Genomic DNA, 21174 nt, shown 5'->3' with positions numbered 1-21174 from the left:
GCTAGAGGAAGATCTGAGACAAAGAAATCTGATTTTTACCAGAGTTGACCAGAAGAAAGCACAAACACAGTCCCCCACTACCACAAATAATGCAGTCGAGTTTCCCACATTTGGGGAAATCACAGGGGTCAGCATACCCAGAATGCAATGAATGAACCTCACCCTGGGAGAACAATCTTCATGACCATGGTATCTCCTATGCAAAATAAGTATGATTTGGGATAGGGCTGGGGAGGGCCGCTGCTCAGGCACATCTCTGTCAAGTAAAGGAGATTCAACTGAGGCAGCACAAGGGAACTCTCATCTGGGGACAACAACTGCAGGGAGAACACATATTTTCAGATGAACATGGGAGGGCAGAAGGCTGCCTAATACTGAAGCACCCCCAAACAACAAACCAAATGCAACAACTAGTGCAAGCATTCCTGGGGGAAGGCCTGCAGCAGATGGATTTGCATATGGTGATGTCATCCAAGCAGTGGGTCAAAGTTGGCTTCAACCCTCGTCTGCATATGAAAAGAAAAAAGGGATGTGCAGGGCATGGTGTCCTTTTGTGGCGCTTGGATGACCCCTCCTTCGGTGTGGGGCTCATGTTGGCTATGCCCCAGCCCCTGAAGCATTCAAGATGATTTCTTGCAGCAGCTGGGCACTGTAACAGCTCCAGAGTTGCTCTGTAAAGCATGTAAAAGGGTGTGGGCCCTGCAGCACTACCTGTAGTATGCATTGTGCGTTGGAAGGCACAAAGTAAGCAGACGGGAGAGGTCAGGATAGTGCGCAACTGCATAGAAGGGAGCGGCTCAAGAAAAGAGAAGTGGAAACAGACAGCAAACTAGGCTGGAGAAAGACCTGAGACAAAGAGATCTGAATTATATGAGAGCCGACCAGAGGAAACACAAATTATGCAGTCAAGTGTCCCACATTTGGGGAAATCGCAGGAGCAGCACACCCAGAGTGCAATGGGTGAGCCTTGCCCTGGGAGAAGCACCTTCCTGATCATAGTATCTCACCTGGCAGGTAAATAGGAGTTGGGCTAGAGCTGGGGAGGGTCGCTGCTCGTGCACCCCCCTGTCAAGTGAAGGAGATCCAACTGAGGCAGCACAAGGGAACTCTCGAAAGAAGAACAAGGCTAGAGGAAGATCTGAGACAAAGAAATCTGACTTTTACCAGAGCTGACCAGAGGAAAGCACAAACACAGTCCCCCACTACCACAAATAATGCAGTCGAGTTTCCCACATTTGGGGAAATCACAGGGGTCAGCATACCCAGAATGCAATGAATGAACCTCACCCTGGGAAAACAATCTTCATGACCATGGTATCTCCTATGCAAAATAAGTATGATTTGAGATAGGGCTGGGGAGGGCCGCTGCTCAGGCACATCTCTGTCAAGTAAAGGAGATTCAACTGAGGCAGCACAAGGGAACTCTCATCTGGGGACAACAACTGCAGGGAGAACACATATTTTCAGATGAACATGGGAGGGCAGAAGGCTGCCTAATACTGAAGCACCCCCAAACAACAAACCAAATGCAACAACTAGTGCAAGCATTCCTGGGGGAAGGCCTGCAGCAGATTGATTTGCATATGGTAATGCCATCCAAGCAGTGGGTCAAAGTTGGCTTCAACTCTCGTCTGCATATGAAAAGAGAAAAGGGGCGTGCAGGGCATGGCGGCCTTTTGCGGCGCTTGGATGACCCCTAGTTCGCATTAAACACCTCCACCCTCCTTCGGTGTGGGGCTCATGTTGGCTATGCCCCAGCCCCTGAAGCATTCAAGCTGATTTCTTGCAGCAGCTGGGCACTGTAACAGACCCAGAGCTGCTCTGTAAGGCAAGTAAAAGGGTGTGGGCCCTGCAGTACTACCTGTAGTTTGCATTGTGCATTGGAAAGCACAAAGTAAGCAGACGGGAGAAGTCAGGATAGTGCGGAGGGCTGGGTCAGTTGATTGTGGGCGAGTTTGTAAGCCATTGGCGGTGGCAGCGGGTATCGGCTCAGAGGCAGTAGCGGGCATTGGCTAAGGGTCATGGGCAGGATTCGGCGGACATTATGGCTGTAGTGCCTCACTAGCCACTGACCTCACCGCACGCCACTGTGGGACAGATGTAACATGCAGAGAGAGGTAGATTTGGGAGGGGGAATGTCCTAGCATAACTGTTAATTGCAGTGTAATACTGTAATTCAGCTGTGCAGCATTTGTGGCTAAATGTCAAAGAAGCCAGTATTTACCCTGCATGCAAAACAATAAATGTATTTGAACATACCTCCCAACTATCCCAATTTTTGCAGGACAGTCACTTTTTTGGGGAATGTCCAGCTAACCCAAACACCCCCCCCCCTTCCCATGGGGAAGGGGGTGGATGGGGGGTGGAAGGCTCCCTGTAGCTTGTTGCTCTGCAAATATGCACATTGTGGGTAATTCAGACCCGATCGCTAGGGTGTGTTTTTTGCATCCCTGTAATCAGGTAGTTGTCGCCTACAGCGGAAGGGAAAATTTGCTGTGCAGGTGTGTGATCACATGTGCACAAGAGCTGCACAGCTCAGCACTTACTCAGCCATTGAGGTGACATCACAAATCCTCCCACAAAACGCCGGGTCCCTCCAGTGTTTTTCCGGACACTCCCTAGACACATTCAGTTGCCACCCACACAAACACCCTCTTCTTGTCAATCTTCTTGTGATCTCCGGGCCGTCGCACTTACGCATTGTGGCGCATACGCATGTGCAATGCAAACCAGATTGCCCGCTGGGTGAAAATAAATTGAAGCGATCTGGTCTGAATAAGCCTCAATCTCTATTCACGGGAGACAGAGGGGCTGGGGCATGGCCAGCAGCTCACAGAGCACCTATAATGACAAAAATGGGAGACATGGCTCATGATCGCGATATACCTGCGAAGGTACGCCCTCTACTGATTGACAGGCAGAGGCATTCGTATTTTCTGCGGGGCACCCGGAGAAAATGTAGGCACATGCACAGGATGGACCCTGCGTATATGCCCCCATCCTCTTCATAGTTTTTGCGGTTGGAACGCGTATTACGATCCAAACTGAATTAGGCCCTATGTCTTATATACACGAGCAGTGTGAAAACATCAATCGATGGGGGTAATTCCAAGTTGATCGCAGCAGGAATTTTGTTAGCAGTTGGGCAAAACCATGTGTACTGCAGGGGAGGCAGATATAACATGTGCAGAAAGAGTTAGATTTGGGTGAGTTATTTTGTTTCTGTGCAGGGTAAGCCCCACACATTAATGCCCTTTGGAACATATTATGTCACTCACCACAATATCTGTGATACACTATGCCCTACAGTAAAGCTTCTAATTACTTTTACAAAAACTGCTCAATGCCAAGAGTTTCACGTGCTGGGTGTCATGCTCATTGCCAGGGGTTTCACTCTCTGGGTGTCATGCTCATTGCCAGGGGGAACGCAGTAGGGGGTGTTATATAGTAAGCACCACTATGGCATAGTATATAGCATTATATATATTGTGAGCACTGGTGATGTTGAGTGCAGTAGAGCTGCTGCTGGGTAATTACAATTTACTACAACCACCAATATATTCTGCTGCACTATATATATGCAAAGCTAATTCTGCTGGGTAATTACAATTGACTACAACCACCAATATATTCTGCTGCACTATATCTATATTTGCAAAGCTAATTCTGCTGGGTAATTACAATTGACTACAACCACCAATATATTCTGCTGCACTATATCTATATATGAAAAGCTAATTCTGCTGAGTAATTACAATTGACTACAACCACCAATATATTCTGCTGCACTATATCTATATATGCAAAGCTAATTCTGCTGGGTAATGCAAATTGAAACATTATTGCATAGTATGTGATTTTTAAGTACTTTTTTAAAGTTTTGAATGATATAGACCCAGTTTAATCTTTGTGGAATGCCTGGTTGTTGTTTTTAAGGTAATTTATTGCCTGGCATTTGAGGGGGTGGGGTGTGGTTACAGATTTCAATTATTGGTTTCACTTGTAATAGTCTTCTACTTAAGTCCAATGGTGTAGGCTGTGCAAAGCCGTTTGGCTGTGCATTTATTGATCCAAGCGTGCATTTTTATCAAAGCGTGATAAAATTGACACATAACAGCAGCGTTCAATCAGCGTTAATTTATCTTCAGCTGATATCGATTGTGAATTGACGTTTCTTCTCTTCTTGTCACCTACAGGTAATTACAATTGACTACAACCACCAATATATTCTGCTGCACTATATCTATATATGCAAAGCTAATTCTGCTGGGTAATGCAAATTGAAACATTATCGCATAGTATGTGATTTTTAAGTACTTTTTTAAAGTTTTGAATGATATAGACCCAGTTTAATCTTTGTGGAATGCCTGGTTGTTGTTTTTAAGGTAATTTATTGCCTGGCATTTGAGGGGGTGGGGTGTGGTTACAGATTTCAATTATTGGTTTCACTTGTAATAGTCTTCTACTTAAGTCCAATGGTGTAGGCTGTGCAAAGCCATTTGGCTGTGCATTTATTGATCTAAGCGTGCATTTTTATCAAAGCGTGATAAAATTGACACATAACAGCAGTGTTCAATCAGCGTTCAATCGAAGTGAAAAAGAAGGAAAACAGAAGCACACCAATCTAACAAAACAAAGAAAACTGAAGAACTAATAACAAATGTGAGTCACTTACTCCTCAGATCACTCACCTCCTGATTGTTGCATCTGATTACATAGCACAGAACTACCTTACTTGGACATTTCATAAACCATCCATTTCACCTACAAATGCCTGTATCTGTATTATTGTAATTTTGTTTTTTAAGCACAGCTGCACCAATGCAATTTTACCTGCAAACACTTAAAACATCTAACATAATTACCATTGCTTCTTAAACCTCTCACAATCCTTTCATTTCTTACACTCCAAATACATTTCTGCACCCACTTTATCTACGCTTTTGACTCATTTCATACTAAATCTACACCCCTTGAGCCTACACTGCTTTTCTCACCTGCATTTCTGCAATTCTTCTGCTCGGATTGCCTTACAGTCTCCTCTCCTACTTCCACTACTTCAACCTATTTACCTACTTAACACTATGTCAAGGTTTTCTTATACTCCCCACATCACTCAGTGTCTACCTAATAATGTATCTTTATCCTTCCCCACTAGTCTCCTCCACCTCCTCCTCTCTCCCCTCCTCTGTCTCCCCTCCATCCCTCTGTTTCCTTCCCCCACCTTTCCTGTTACCCCACTTTCATTCACCTCTGCCCCATGGTCCTGCTACCCCACAACTCAGCCCTGCTCCCTCTCTCCCTTCCCTGTCACCTCCCCACACCCCCATCCACATCACACTGACCTCCCTCCCTGCCCACCTCCTGCAGTTTCCCCTCCTAGCTCAGGCACCCGTACCATCACTACTCTCTCATCATCCCTGCCCTCAAAGTTAATCCCACCTCATCGCTACAGCAACCCTGAAAATCTAATTCACATCTCTCCCACAAACTCATACCCCCTATCCTGTGCCCTCTGGAATGCCAGATCTGTTTGTAACAAACTGGTCCCCACTCATGACCTTTTCATTTCCAACTCCCTACACCTACTAGCCATTACTGAAACTTGGATTATGCCCTCTGACACTACTTCTGCTGCTGCTCTCTCTGCTGGGGGCCTTACATTCACACACACACCCCGACCTGGGGGTCGCCATGGGGGTGGTGTTGGGGTCCTTTTACCTTCTAGTTACTCCTACCAACTCATACCACCAGAACCATCCCTTATATTCTCTACATTTGAGGTCCACACCATATGCCTCTTCCAACCAGTCCATCTTAGAGTAGCTGTCATTTACCGGCCCCCTGGCACTGCTTCCAAATTCATCGACAACTTTGCTTCCTGGCTTCCTCACTTCCTCTCTTCTGACATTCCCACCATTATCCTAGGCGATTTCAACATCCCTATTGACATCCCCACACAATCCCCTGCCTCTAAACTCCTTAACCTCACCTCTTCACTTGGTCTCTCCCAGTGGACCTCCTCACCCTCCCATGTGAATGGGAGCTCACTGGATCTGGTCTTCACTCACCGCTGTGATATTTCTGATTTTTCCAACTCCCCATTTCCCCTCTCTGACCACCACCTGCTCTCCTTCAACCTATCTCTCTCGACTTCCCCATCTCTACCTCCTAAGGCTACCATCACTAAGCGTAACATTGAAGCTATTGACACCACATTCCTTTCCTCCCTGTTTGACTCACTTCTCTCTCCTATTCTCTCTCTCTCATGCCCTGAACAAGCCACTTCCACATACAATGCTTCCCTTACTTCTGCTCTTGACTCTGTTGCTCCACCAACCACTATTCACCCTTGCAAATTAACACCTCAACCCTGGCACACCAAATGCACCAGATATCTGCAAAAATGCTCATGTACTGCTGAGCGACACTGGAGGAAATCACGCTCTAAGGCAGACTTCCTCCATTTCAAACTTATGCTCTCATCCTTCAGTGCTGCCCTTTCTCTTGCTAAACAGTCATACTTCAAGAACCTCATCTCCTCCCAGTCTTCCAACCCCCGGCGCCTCTTTGCCACTCTCAACTCACTCCTCTGCCCACCTCCACCTCGTCTCCCTTCCTCACTCTCTGCTCTTGACTTTGCCACTTACTTCACATCCAAAATTGACTCCATACGTCAGGACATCACATCACACCAGACTATCAGTAACCAGCCTTCTCCCATCCCTTACCAACCCTCCCCATCCCTCGCACCAACTCTGTCATCTTTCTCCCATGCATCTGGAGAGGAAGTCATGGCCCTCATTCGTTCCTGTCCCCTCACCACCTCCCCACTTGACCCTATCCCCTCCCGCCTCCTTTGCCACCTCTCTTCTTCTGCTTGTTCCCATCTTTCCCACCTTCTCAATCTCTCCCTCTCATCAGGCACTGTCCCCTCTGCCTTCAAGCACGCTCTCATCTCTCCTATTCTTAAAAAACCTACCCTTGATCCAAACACTATCTCCAACTACCGACCCATCTCTCTCCTCCCTTTTGCCTCCAAACTCCTTGAGCGTATTGTCTACAACCGCCTTACTTCCTTTCTTTCCTCACACTCACTGCTTGACCCATTCCAGTCTGGCTTCCGTCCTCTCCACTCCACTGAAACTGCCCTTACAAAAGTATGCAATGACCTCCATGCTGCTAAATCTAAGGGACACTACTCTCTACTTATTCTACTTGATCTCTCTGCTGCTTTTGACACTGTGGACCATCCTCTCCTACTGCAAATCCTTCACTCCATTGGTTTGCGTAACACTGCCCTCTCTTGGTTGTCGTCCTACCTTTCTGACCGTTCATTCTCTGTCTCCTCTCATGACTCCACCTCCCCCTCACTTCCACTAACTGTAGGGGTACCCCAAGGTTCTGTCCTTGGTCCTCTTCTCTTCTCTCTCTATACGTCCTCACTAGGTAAGCTCATTAGTTCTTTTGGTTTCCAATATCATCTCTATGCTGATGACACTCAAATCTATCTTTCCTCTCCAGACCTCTCCCCTACTCTCCTCACTCGTATCTCCAACTGTCTCTCTGCTATCTCTTCCTGGATGTCCCAGCGCTTTCTTAAACTTAACATGTCTAAGACCGAGCTGATCATCTTCCCTCCCTCCCGCATAATCTCACCTCCTACAATCTCATTATCTATTGATGGCACTACTATCTCCTCTACCCCCCAAGCGCGCTGTCTTGGAGTAATCCTTGACTCCTCCCTCTCCTTCAAACCACACATTCAGCACCTCTCACAAACCTGCCGTTTTCATCTAAAAAATATTTCCAGGATCAGACCCTTTCTGACCCAGGATGCTACTAAGACTCTTATCCACTCACTGGTCATCTCCAGACTGGACTGCTGTAATCTCTTCCTGACTGGCATTCCTGACAAATACCTCTCTCCACTCCAATCTATCCTCAATGCTGCTGCCCGGCTCATTTTCCTCACCAAACGCACTACGTCCACCTCTCCTCTCTTACTAGTCCTTCACTGGCTCCCCTTCCCTTTCAGAATCCATTTCAAGCTTCTCACACTTGCTTACAAAGCCCTCACCCACTCCTCTCCCATCTACATCTCTGATCTTATCTCGCTTTACACTCCCACCCGTCCTCTTCGCTCTGCTAATGCACACCGACTCTCCTGCCTACGGATTACTTCCTCCCACTCCTACCTCCAAGATTTTTCACGTGCTGCACCACTTTTCTGGAATTCCCTACCTCTCCCCCTCAGACTCTCCACCTCTCTACAAAACTTCAAACGGGCTCTCAAGACCCACTTCTTCACCAAACCCAGCCAAATCTCATCCTAAACCTCTGTTCCATGCTCTCTATGTACCCCATCTGTCTCACCCTGTCTGTCTACCCCTCCCTTTTAGAATGTAAGCTCTCACGAGCAGGGCCCTCTTCCCTCATGTGCTTACTCTTTTCTTACTTTAATAATCTTCAGCTGCACCAAATCCAGCAGTCTTCTGCCACCTGATACTTATTCCAGTGTCATCTGCTGATGTAGCTATGTTTATTTACCCTGTACTTGTCCTATATTGTCGTCAACTGTAAGTTGCTGTTTTCCTGTTTGATTATTTGTTTATGTACTCTGTAATTGGGCACTGCGGAACCCTTGTGGCGCCATATAAATAAAGGATAATAATAATAATAAATAATATAATACATAGCAGTACGGTACAGTAGGCCACTGCTCTACCTACCTCTGTGTCGTCAAGTATACTATCCATCCATACCTGTGGTGCATTTTAGAAAAAAACATGTCTCGGCAGAGCAATCTATAAATCCATCATTTTTCAGACAGCAACAGTGGGTATTGTAATAGTCACCCAATCCATCACTTTTATAGGGTTACATGCACCCACATGCTACAGCCTGTCTCAATAATTTTACTGTCACGCTGTGTGTGTTTGTGTTTTTATTTGGGTATTTTTTGTTGTTGTAGAACTACAGGTACCAGCAAGCCCGTTATTTCCCCGCCTGCTGGTACTTGAGGTTCTCCAAGTACCAGCAAGCGGGGGAGGCTTGCTGGGCCTTGTAGTTCCACAACGAAAAAACAATATTCTTTTTTTACACACATGGCTATCAGCCCGGCACCCACCACCCAGGGGTGCTGGGGACAGCCTCGGGCTTCACCCCTGGCCCTTGGGTGCCTCGAGGGGAGGAACCTCTTGATTTAAGGGGTCCCCACTCCTCCAGGGAACCCCGGCCAGGGGTGACTAGTTGGAGGGGTAATGCCAGGGCCGCAGGGACCTACATAAAAGTGTCCCCCGGCTGTGGCATTATCTCTCTGGCTAGTGGAGCCCGGTGCTGGTTTTAAAAATATGGGGGACCCCTACATCTATTGTCCCACGTATTTTTGGAACCTGGACCGGTCTAAGAGCCCGGTGCTGGTTGTCTAAATACGGGGAACCCCTGTCCAATTTTTCCCCCAGTATTTAAATAACCAGGACCGGCTCAAAGAGCCCGAGGCTGGTTATACTAAGGAGGGGGGGCCTCACGCATTTTTTTTAACCCATTCAGACCCTTCTCCTTTAAGTTAATGGAAGCCCTGGACAACAAAATTGCATTCATGTCCTCCTCCCTCACCCTTCCCAGTCCCAAACACTCATTTTTTTTTTTCTTTAAAAATTTATAATATATAACGAGAACAATGAGCAGGCAGGCAGCGGGCATTGGCGGCATCGGACTGAGATAGAAATTAGTGGTGGAGGGCTGGGTCAGTTGATTGTGGGCGAGTTTGTAAGCTATTGGCGGTGGCAGCGGGTATCGGCTCAGAGGCAGTAGCGGGCATTGGCTAAGGGTCATCAGCAGGATTCGGCGGACATTATGGCTGTAGTGCCTCACTAGCCACTGACCTCACCGCACGCCACTGTGGGACAGATGTAACATGCAGAGAGAGGTAGATTTGGGAGGGGGAATGTCCTAGCATAACTGTTAATTGCAGTGTAATACTGTAATTCAGCTGTGCAGCATTTGTGGCTAAATGTCAAAGAAGCCAGTATTTACCCTGCATGCAAAACAATAAATGTATTTGAACATACCTCCCAACTATCCCAATTTTTGCAGGACAGTCACTTTTTTGGGGAATGTCCAGCTAACCCAAACAACCCCCCCCCCCTTCCCATGGGAAAGGGGGGGGGGGGTGGAAGGCTCCCTGTAGCTTGTTGCTCTGCAAATATGCACATTGTGGGTAATTCAGACCTGATCGCTAGGGTGTGTTTTTTGCATCCCTGTAATCAGGTAGTTGTCGCCTACAGCGGAAGGGAAAATTTGCTGTGCAGGTGTGTGATCACATGTGCACAAGAGCTGCACAGCTCAGCACTTACTCAGCCATTGAGGTGACGTCACAAATCCTCCCACAAAACGCCGGGTCCCTCCAGTGTTTTTCCGGACACTCCCTAGAAACATTCAGTTGCCACCCACACAAACACCCTCTTCTTGTCAATCTTCTTGTGATCTCCGGACCGTCGCACTTACGCATTGTGGCGCATACGCATGTGCAGTGCAAACCAGATTGCCCGCTGGGTGAAAATAAATTGAAGCGATCTGGTCTGAATAAGCCTCAATCTCTATTCACGGGAGACAGAGGGGCTGGGGCATGGCCAGCAGCTCACAGAGCACCTATAATTACAAAAATGGGAGACATGGCTCATGATCGCGATATACCTGCAAAGGTACGCCCTCTACTGATTGACAGGCAGAGGCATTCGCATTTTCTGCGGGGCACCCGGAGAAAATGTAGGCACACGCACAGGATGGACCCTGCGTATATGCCCCCATCCTCTTCATAGTTTTTGCGGTTGGAACGCGTATTACGATCCAAACTGAATTAGGCCCTATGTCTTATATACACGAGCAGTGTGAAAACATCAATCGATGGGGGTAATTCCAAGTTGATCGCAGCAGGAATTTTGTTAGCAGTTGGGCAAAACCATGTGTACTGCAGGGGAGGCAGATATAACATGTGCAGAAAGAGTTAGATTTGGGTGAGTTATTTTGTTTCTGTGCAGGGTAAATACTAACTGCTTTATTTTTACACTGCAAATTAGATTGCAGATTGAACACACCACACCCAAATCTAACTCTCTCTGCACATGTTAAATCTGCCTTCCCTGCAGTGCACATAGGTGGTCATTCCGAGTTGTTCGCTCGGTAATTTTCTTCGCATCGCAGCGATTTTCCGCTTAATGCGCATGCGCAATGTTCACACTGCGACTGCGCCAAGTAAATTTGCTGTGCAGTTAGGAATATTACTCACGGTTTTTTCATCGTTCTGGTGATCGTAATGTGATTGACAGGAAGTGGGTGTTTCTGGGCGGAAACAGGCCGTTTTAGGGGCGTGTGGGAAAAAATGCTACCGTTTCTGGGAAAAACGCGGGAGTGGCTGGAGAAACGGAGGAGTGTCTGGGCGAACGCTGGGTGTGTTTGTGACGTCAAACCAGGAACGACAAGCACTGAACTGATCGCACTGGCAGAGTAAGTCTCGAGCTACTCAGAAACTGCACAGAGATGTCTTATCGCAATATTGCAAATCTTTCGTTCGCAATTTTAAGATGCTAAGATTCACTCCCAGTAGGCGGCAGCTTAGCGTGTGCAATGCTGCTAAAAGCAGCTTGCGAGCGAACAACTCGGAATGAGGGCCATGGGGGGTAATTCTGAGTTGATCGCAGCAGGATTTTTGTTAGCAGTTGGGCAAAACCATGTGCACTGCATTTACGAACAGATGATTTTTTATATAAATTTTAAAATGTTAGTAAATGTGTGTTTTTTTTTCAACCTGGAAGCCCAACATCGATTAAGATCGATCTTAAATAGACCCCTGGGTTTTAAGGATAACCATGGTTGAGTCCAATGGTTAATTCACATTGACCGAAGTTCTAATTAAGTCACCTGTGCTCAAGCATGATATCCTTAAAATCTGGATTGCAATGACAGCATTTTGGAACTATGCCTAAGGGTTTAATTTTTACATTTATCCACTGACAATAAATCTACCTACAATATCCCTGTAACTGTTATGATTACAGTATTTCACTAAATAATTTAATTTGCTGAACCTTCTGTAAAAAGAAATATTAAGCTGCTGTAATTCCCAGATGCAGCAAATTTGTTAGCTAGTGGGCAAAACCATGTGCACTGCAGGGTTGGGGGGGGGGCAGATATAACATTTGCAGAGAGATTTAGGTGGGTTATATTGTTTGTGTGCAGGGTAAATACTGGCTGTTTTGTTTTTACACTGCAATTTAGATTTCAGTTTGAACACACCGCACCAAAATCTAACTCTCTCTGCACATATTATACACCCCCCCCCCCCTGCAGTGTACATGGTTTTAGCTAATAAATTTGCTGCTGTGATCAGATCTGAGTTAAGCCCTATGTATTTGGCACTGGCAAAGGGTTAGAGGCCTTGCTGTAGAGCTCACACCTTTCTTATCATGCATTGTAATATTTCCCATGTCCTGATGTTGTGCTCTCTGCTCCATCCAAGTAAACAGCAATGTAGCATGGCTATCAAAGAGCGTGAAGATTGCAGATTTCCTGGGATTAATGCTAAGGAATGCTATTCCAGAGGCTGCTGCTTTAATTCAAGTGTCACTGGGGTTAAATGGTGTTTTTACCTTAAAAACACAGGTAGAGTATATAGTACAGTGGTAAAGTGGGAGCATGTAGTGCTATTGATTACAGATTTGATGGAGCTTAAACATGGATAAGGTCCATGGCTCTAAGAGTTTATCTTGTGTATCCTTTATTTTTAGTCATGGTCAGATAAGATTAGAAAATACCATTTAAGTGGAAATTTCCTGTTAGCTGTTTTTCAGTTTGCTCAACTGTCTGATTAACTTGTCCTAAAAAAGGACCAAAGGAGCTAAATTGCCCTGTGATCTAGCTAAATTGCCCCAGTTAAAAAAAAAAAAACTAAGCTGCTGTAATTCCTGGATGTTTCCTTACTGCATCAACAGGAAGTGACAAGAAACAATGTAATGTGGAACCGTACAGCAGAAGGGATTGCGGCTACCCCACAATAAGTGCAGCGGAATGTAAGAAGAGGAATTGTTGCTTTGACTGCAGCATTCCCGGGGTTAACTGGTGTTTCTTCAAGTCACAAGGTATGGAGCTGCTGTATAGTTACTCGCAAGTCAGTAGTTGTATCATGCTCACACCTGGAAAACTGGATACACACAGAATGCCCTACACAGGGGGTGAAATGAGCGCCCCCCCCCCACCCCCCGTACGCTCAGCACACATCACGCTGTGCTGAGCGGGGGCAGAGATGTGTGCTGAGCAGTTCGCTCAGCACACATCTCTCCCCAAAATCGGGCCGTGAATACGGACCTTTAAACTGGATCCACACTTAGATTATCTGTCCAATTTTTTTTTTCTAGTTGAAACAAAATTATACTAATATGTGGCAGCAAATGACAATTGACCATTTGCTCACAAACACTGGAAAACATCCAAAAATGGTCATTTAGATAAATTGGTTAAATCCATTTCATTTAGCTAATTTATCCAAACTACCTTTATTGTATCTTTGTGGGTGAATGATGTGTGGGTCAGTGTTGAGGGTGGTGGAGGAGATGGGTATTAGGCACAGCAGGGTGTGGACAGTCAAATAGTGTGCTTAGAGGTTCAGAGTCATTGTATGAGACTCTGGCAACAGTGACTTGATGAGTCTGGTGTCCATAGGGTGGGACGCATTAACCTTTTTATGCTATTGAAATAGTTCTCCTCCTGACCGACGCAGTTCCTTGCTCCGAGGTTGGTGTATTGTTCTGTTGCAGCGCCTCTCCACTGTGGTCACAGTGAGCTGTGTGGTGTTTCTGGCGCATGCCAATCTCCCCCCAACCTCCCTCTTGCATTTCAGACCTACGTACGCATGATGGGATCTTGTATGATATGCGCGTGTGCTGTAGAGATGAAAGTGGGGGTGAGGAGGCAGATCGTGAGATGGAGAAACTTTGTGGACTGTTAGCGAAGGGGAGCACTGGGCAATCTGAGTTGCAAAGAGGGCAGCAGAAGAGGTTATTGCATGTGCACTGGTGACAGGTCCATCCTTGGTGGCCAGCCTCAGTGGTAAAGGGGTACATGAGCTAGTGTCCCTTGGCCAGCCATGTACCATGGCCACCTCCCTACCTCCTATATATTCTCCCTGATCTGTCACTTTGTTACGGTCTGCTGCTGGCACTGGTGTATCGTCCTGCAGATGCCGTCTCCGCCCATTGCTGTGACTTCCCCCAGAGTTAGCCACACAGAGTGACAGATCTGGGAAAATATATAGGAGATCATTACTTTCACTTGCAGCCTACCTTATTTTTTGCAGCCTAGCATGCTCCTGACCCATTCTCTCACTAATACTTATACAACATTCATGAACTCATCTTAAGGTTTCTTTATTATTCAGTCACACTGTCTTGGATCCAAACCATTTCCTGTGGCATTGCAGTCAAACAATTGAGCTATTTACCCTTGCATAGAAAGGTATAATCTAAGCTAGAGAATTCTATTTGGAGCTCACCTTGTACTTTGTGAAGAAATAATCAGCTTTGTGGCTGAGCAGATATATGGAGTGTGTGGCTGCACACTGCATTGATCTGCTGAGTTGCAATGCTAATAATTTTTTTTTTGCAAAGTACCAATAGCTTCATTGTGAAGGTGGAAAGAAGGGTGTTACGGCATGGAATGTACAAACTGCGAGACCCTGCTGGTAGCGCCTTTGTCTATTTAGTAGGAAGGGCACGTAACAGCCGGGGGGCAATGGAGGAAGCCCCTTTAGGGCTGGAGCCCGGCGGCAACTGACTCCGTTGTCTCTGGCAGTTCCGCCCCTGGACTAGAGGAATGGTCAAGAACATGGCAACATTTAATGCCAAAAAATGCAAAATCATACACGTCTCAAAAATGCAAAGGCTAACTATAATATTAAGGGCATTATAATGGCAAGAGGAAAGCTATCTAAGTATTACTATTTCAGGTGAGCAATGTAACAAAGCAATAGGAAAGGCAAGTCAGATGCTTGTTTGCATAGGTTAAAGAACCAGTAGCAGAAAAAAGTAATACAGGTTGAGTATCCCATATCCAAATATTCAGAAATACGGAATATTCCGAAATACGGACTTTTTTGAGTGAGACTGAGATAGTGAAACCTTTGTGTTTTGATGGCTCAGTGTACACAAACTTTGTTTAATACTCAAAGTTATCAAAAATATTGTATTAAATGAACTTCAGACTGTGTGTATAAGGTGTATATGAAACATAAATGAATTCTGTGAATGTACACACACTTTGTTTAATGCACAAAGTTATAAAAAATATTGGCTAAAATGACCTTCAGGCTGTGTGTATAAGGTGTATATGAAACATAAATGCCTTCTGTGCTTAGATTTAGGTCCCATCACCATAATATCTCGTTATGGTATGCAATTATTCCAAAATACAGAAAAATCTGATATCCAAAATTCCTCTGGTCCCAAGCATTTTGGATAAGGGATACTCAACCTGTAATGCCACTGTATAGGTCCTTGGTACAGCCACATTTAGAATCCTGTGTTCAGTTCCAGAAGCCATATCTCCAGAAGGCTGTAAATACATTAGGGCAACTAAAATTGTGCATGGCCTACATCACAAAACTTACCTGGAAATACTAAAAAATGTTGATGTGTATAGTTTGGAGAAGGGAAGAGGGAACATACAGTAATAGAAACATTTAAATATATAGGGAGGAATGTAATAGGGTGTGAGAATCAGAAAGTGAGAGATTTTGTGTTTTTTCCTGTTGTTTTTTTTTTTTTGATTGTTTGTTTTTAAAGTGGCAATCCTTTACATGGCAAAACCAGGTTGATATTTGCCATGTAAAGGATTGCCACCGTGGGCATGTGTAGAAGGGGCACTGCTACTGTTGGCATTATGTGTGTAAGCTGCACTGATATGGTGGTTATGTGTATAAAGGGCACTGCGACTGTGGGTATTATTATTATTATTATTACATGCGGTGTAATGACAATAAGATAGTGCTACTGTGTGGCGTATTTTGATTTGGGGTGCTATTGTGTGGCCATGCCCCTTCCTTGTGATACCACACCTTCTTTTTTTAAGGAGCGCACTGTCCCTTTATTAAGTATTGGAGAGAGGGCCCAAATTAATAGTTTGCAGGGAGGCGCCAAACACCCTAGCACTGGCCCTTTGGTAGGGGACAGGATTTGCTTCTGCTTGTGCACATATGTTATGATTGCCAGCCAACAGCACTGGTTTTGCCTATAACACTAACTATAAATATTTTGAATTGGTCCTGGACCACCAATCCAAGGCACCCCTGCAAGTGTCCTGAGGCACCCCAGGGTGCAGTTTGAGAACCACTGGTCTAGTGAGTACCCAGGATAATTATTGTAGCTGGTCTGCGGGTAACAGCTCTCAGATCCACTTCTAGAAAAAATGCAGCAATGTAATTTGAGTGACAAACTGCAGAGATGAACCCTTTCTGTGACTGCTGCACAGGGATCACACAAACTCTATTCATAGGGCTGACTTCACTTAGGGGAGATGTTCTCACCCCGCAAAGAAGTGCGAGTATATACCGCACTTACGGTACCATTGGATTTACAGATATTTTCTTGCAATACACTATGGGGGTCATTCTGAGTTGATTGCTCGCTAGCAGTTTTTAGCAGCCATGCAAACGCATTGTCGCTGCCCACTGGAGAGTGTATATTCACTTTGGAGAAGTGCGAATACTTGAGTAGCAGAGCGCCTGCAAAATCGTTTCAAAATAAGACCAGCACTGTAGTTACACTTCGTGTGCGTTGATTCTAACAACCGAGGGACGGCTTTTGATGTCACACACCCATCCAGCGAATGCCCAGCCACGTCTGCATTTCTTCTGCCACGCCTGCATTTTTCCAAGCACTCCCTGAAAACGGTCAGTTGACACCCAGAAACGCCCTCTTTCTGTCAATCTCCTTGTGGCCTGTTCTGTGATTGGAATAATCGCTAGAACTAGTGCAAAACCACAATGGACTTTGTACCCGTACGATGCGCATGCACATTACGGAGCATGCGCATGCACAGATTAGCCATTTTTTTTCAACTGATTGCTACGCAGCGAACAACGGCAGCAAGCGATCAACTCGGAATGACCCCCTATATACATAGAAACATGGATTTTTACTGCAGGAATTATGGTTAGTTTAGGGGTATCGGTTAGGGTCAACAGAGGTGTAGCTAGGGGTCCAAGCGCCCCTGGCAAAGTAAGGGACTGGCGCCCCCCCTTTCGATAAAGCATTGCAGTCCATTGGCGGTTACCATGTTGGAGCCACAGCAACTGACCCCCTCCCCCACACGCTGCCCTACATCATCGGCTGGGATTCACTGTTGGTGTGAAGCCACTGGGAACATTCTGGTAGCATTAGCAGCAGTCTGTGTCATAGATAGGGAAGGCAGAAGGTTAACTAGCTAATAGCAGTCTGTTGGCAGCAGAGGCTGGGCGGGGGGCTGAGAATGAGCCAACGCTGATCAGTGTCCAGTCTGCTCAGACAAAAATATTTTGTGATCAGGGCTGGTTCTAGACCAAAGGAGCCAATGGCAAAAATTTCCTTTGGCACCCCCCCCCCCCCACACACACACACACACACACACACATACACACACACACACACACACACACACACACACACACACACCAAAAAAGAACATATCCCAGTTTAACATAACGCTATGTGGTGCAAGGTGTGGAGCTGGTCACTTGTATCAGACCTCTGACATTTGCCTTTTCACCCATATTGCATACTTTTGTCTTGCAGGTTGTGTCTTAATTCAAGAAGTGTTCTAAGTACTTCAGCTTAGTATCTTTACTGACCCCTCTTTACCCCACACTACATAACTGACCCCTCTATACCCTACACTACATCACTGACCTTTCTATAACCATCACTGCATTACTGACCCCTCTATTAGAGATGTGCACTTGAAATTTTTCGGGTTTTGTGTTTTGGTTTTGGGTTCGGTTCCGCGGCCGTGTTTTGGGTTCGACCGCGTTTTGGCAAAACCTCACCGAATTTTTTTTGTCGGATTCGGGTGTGTTTTGGATTCGGGCGTTTTTTTCAAAAAACACTAAAAAACAGCTTAAATCATAGAATTTGGGGGTCATTTTGATCCCAAAGTATTATTAACCTCAAAAACCATAATTTCCACTCATTTTCAGTCTATTCTGAACGCCTCACACCTCACAATATTATTTTTAGTCCTAAAATTTGCACCGAGGTCGCTGGATGACTAAGCTAAGCGACCCTAGTGGCCGACACAAACACCTGGCCCATCTAGGAGTGGCACTGCAGTGTCACGCAGGATGGCCCTTCCAAAAAACACTCCCCAAACAGCACATGACGCAAAGAAAAAAAGAGGCGCAATGAGGTAGCTGTGTGAGTAAGCTAAGCGACCCTAGCGGCCGACACAAACACCTGGCCCATCTAGGAGTGTCACTGCAGTGTCACGCAGGATGGCCCTTCCAAAAAACACTCCCCAAACAGCACATGACGCAAAGAAAAAAAGAGGCGCAATGAGGTAGCTGTGTGAGTAAGATAAGCGACCCTAGTGGCCGACACAAACACCTGGCCCATCTAGGAGTGGCACTGCAGTGTCACGCAGGATGGCCCTTCCAAAAAACATTACCCAAACAGCACATGACGCAAAGAAAAAAAGAGGCGCAATGAGGTAGCTGTGTGAGTAAGATAAGCGACCCTAGTGGCCGACACAAACACCTGGCCCATCTAGGAGTGGCACTGCAGTGTCACGCAGGATGGCCCTTCAAAAAAATACTCCCCAAACAGCACATGACGCAAAGAAAAATGAAAGAAAAAAGAGGTGCAAGATGGAATTGTCCTTGGGCCCTCCCACCCACCCTTATGTTGTATAAACAGGACATGCACACTTTAACCAACCAATCATTTCAGTGACAGGGTCTGCCACACGACTGTGACTGAAATGACGGGTTGGTTTGGACCCCCACCAAAAAAGAAGCAATTAATCTCTCCTTGCACAAACTGGCTCTACAGAGGCAAGATGTCCACCTCATCATCATCCTCCGATATATCACCGTGTACATCCCCCTCCTCACAGATTATCAATTCGTCCCCACTGGAATCCACCATCTCAGCTCCCTGTGTACTTTGTGGAGGCAATTGCTGCTGGTCAATGTCTCCACGGAGGAATTGATTATAATTCATTTTAATGAACATCATCTTCTCCACATTTTCTGGAAGTAACCTCGTACGCCGATTGCTGACAAGGTGAGCGGCGGCACTAAACACTCTTTCGGAGTACACACTTGTGGGAGGGCAACTTAGGTAGAATAAAGCCAGTTTGTGCAAGGGCCTCCAAATTGCCTCTTTTTCCTGCCAGTATAAGTACGGACTGTCTGACGTGCCTACTTGGATGCGGTCACTCATATAATCCTCCACCATTCTTTCAATGGGGAGAGAATCATATGCAGTGCCAGTAGACGACATGTCCGACTCCGTAATCGTTGTCAGGTCCTTCAGTACGGACCAGATGTCAGCATCAGCAGTCGCTCCAGACTGCCCTGCATCACCGCCAGCGGGTGGGCTCGGAATTCTGAGCCTTTTCCTCGCACCCCCAGTTGCGGGAGAATGTGAAGGAGGAGATGTTGACAGGTCGCGTTCCGCTTGACTTGACAATTTTCTCACCAGCAGGTCTTTGAACCCCAGCAGACTTGTGTGTGCCGGAAAGAGAGATCCAAGGTAGGTTTTAAATCTAGGATCGAGCACGGTGGCCAAAATGTAGTGCTCTGATTTCAACGGATTGACCACCCGTGAATCCTTGTTAAGCGAATTAAGGGCTCCATCCACAAGTCCCACATGCCTAGCGGAATCGCTCTGTGTTAGCTCCTCCTTCAATGTCTCCAGCTTCTTCTGCAAAAGCCTGATGAGGGGAATGACCTGACTCAGGCTGGCAGTGTCTGAACTGACTTCACGTGTGGCAAGTTCAAAGGGCAGCAGAACCTTGCACAACGTTGAAATCATTCTCCACTGCGCTTGAGACAGGTGCATTCCACCTCTTATATCGTGCTCAATTGTATAGGCTTGAATGGCCTTTTGCTGCTCCTCCAACCTCTGAAGCATATATAGGGTTGAATTCCACCTCGTTACCACTTCTTGCTTCAGATGATGGCAGGGCAGGTTCAGGCGTTTTTGGTGTTGCTCCAGTCTTCTGTACGTGGTGCCTGTACGCCGAAAGTGTCCCGCAATTCTTCTGGCCACCGACAGCATCTCTTGCACGCCCCTCTCGTTTTTTAAATAATTCTGCACCACCAAATTCAAGGTATGTGCAAAACATGGGACGTGCTGGAATTTGCCCATATTTAATGCACACACAATATTGCTGGCGTTGTCCGATGCCACAAATCCACAGGAGAGTCCAATTGGGGTAAGCCATTCCGCGATGATCTTCCTCAGTTGCCGTAAGAGGTTTTCAGCTGTGTGCGTATTCTGGAAACCGGTGATACAAAGCGTAGCCTGCCTAGGAGTTGGCGTTTGCGAGATGCTGCTACTGGTGCCGCCGCTGCTGTTCTTGCGGCGGGAGTCCATACATCTACCCAGTGGGCTGTCACAGTCATATAGTCCTGACCCTGCCCTGCTCCACTTGTCCACATGTCCGTGGTTAAGTGGACATTGGGTACAACTGCATTTTTTAGGACACTGGTGAGTCTTTTTCTGACGTCCGTGTACATTCTCGGTATCGCCTGCCTAGAGAAGTGGAACCTAGATGGTATTTGGTAACGGGGGCACACTACCTCAAGAAATTGTCTAGTTCCCTGTGAACTAACGGCGGATACCGGACGCACGTCTAACACCAACATAGTTGTCAAGGCCTCAGTTATCCGCTTTGCAACAGGATGACTACTGTGATATTTCATCTTCCTCGCAAAGGACTGTTGGACAGTCAATTGCTTGGTGGAAGTAGTAAAAGTGGGCTTACGACTTCCCCTCTGGGATGACCATCGACTCCCAGCAGCAACAACAGCAGCGCCAGCAGCAGTAGGCGTTACACGCAAGGATGCATCGGAGGAATCCCAGGCAGGAGAGGACTCGTCAGAATTGCCAGTGACATGGCCTGCAGGACTATTGGCATTCCTGG

General features: G+C 46.3%; 3 non-coding genes across 3 annotated transcripts; all 3 read right to left on the bottom strand.

The window, feature by feature from the left end:
* Positions 1–49: 49 nt before the first annotated feature.
* On the bottom strand, positions 50–213 carry LOC134994432 (U1 spliceosomal RNA). Its single transcript, XR_010197447.1, has one exon. It is a non-coding gene; the product is annotated as a U1 spliceosomal RNA (small nuclear RNA).
* A 646-nt stretch (positions 214–859) lies between these two features.
* Positions 860–1022, bottom strand: LOC134994448 (U1 spliceosomal RNA). The gene has a single exon (XR_010197466.1). It is a non-coding gene; the product is annotated as a U1 spliceosomal RNA (small nuclear RNA).
* A 152-nt stretch (positions 1023–1174) lies between these two features.
* Positions 1175–1338, bottom strand: LOC134994429 (U1 spliceosomal RNA). The gene has a single exon (XR_010197443.1). It is a non-coding gene; the product is annotated as a U1 spliceosomal RNA (small nuclear RNA).
* Positions 1339–21174: the final 19836 nt, after the last annotated feature.

The sequence above is a fragment of the Pseudophryne corroboree genome, unplaced genomic scaffold, assembly GCF_028390025.1.
Source record: "Pseudophryne corroboree isolate aPseCor3 unplaced genomic scaffold, aPseCor3.hap2 scaffold_1314, whole genome shotgun sequence".
NCBI classification, from domain to species: domain Eukaryota; kingdom Metazoa; phylum Chordata; class Amphibia; order Anura; family Myobatrachidae; genus Pseudophryne; species Pseudophryne corroboree.
Note: the sequence above shows the minus strand (reverse complement) of the source record. Positions and strands in the feature narration are given on the sequence as shown.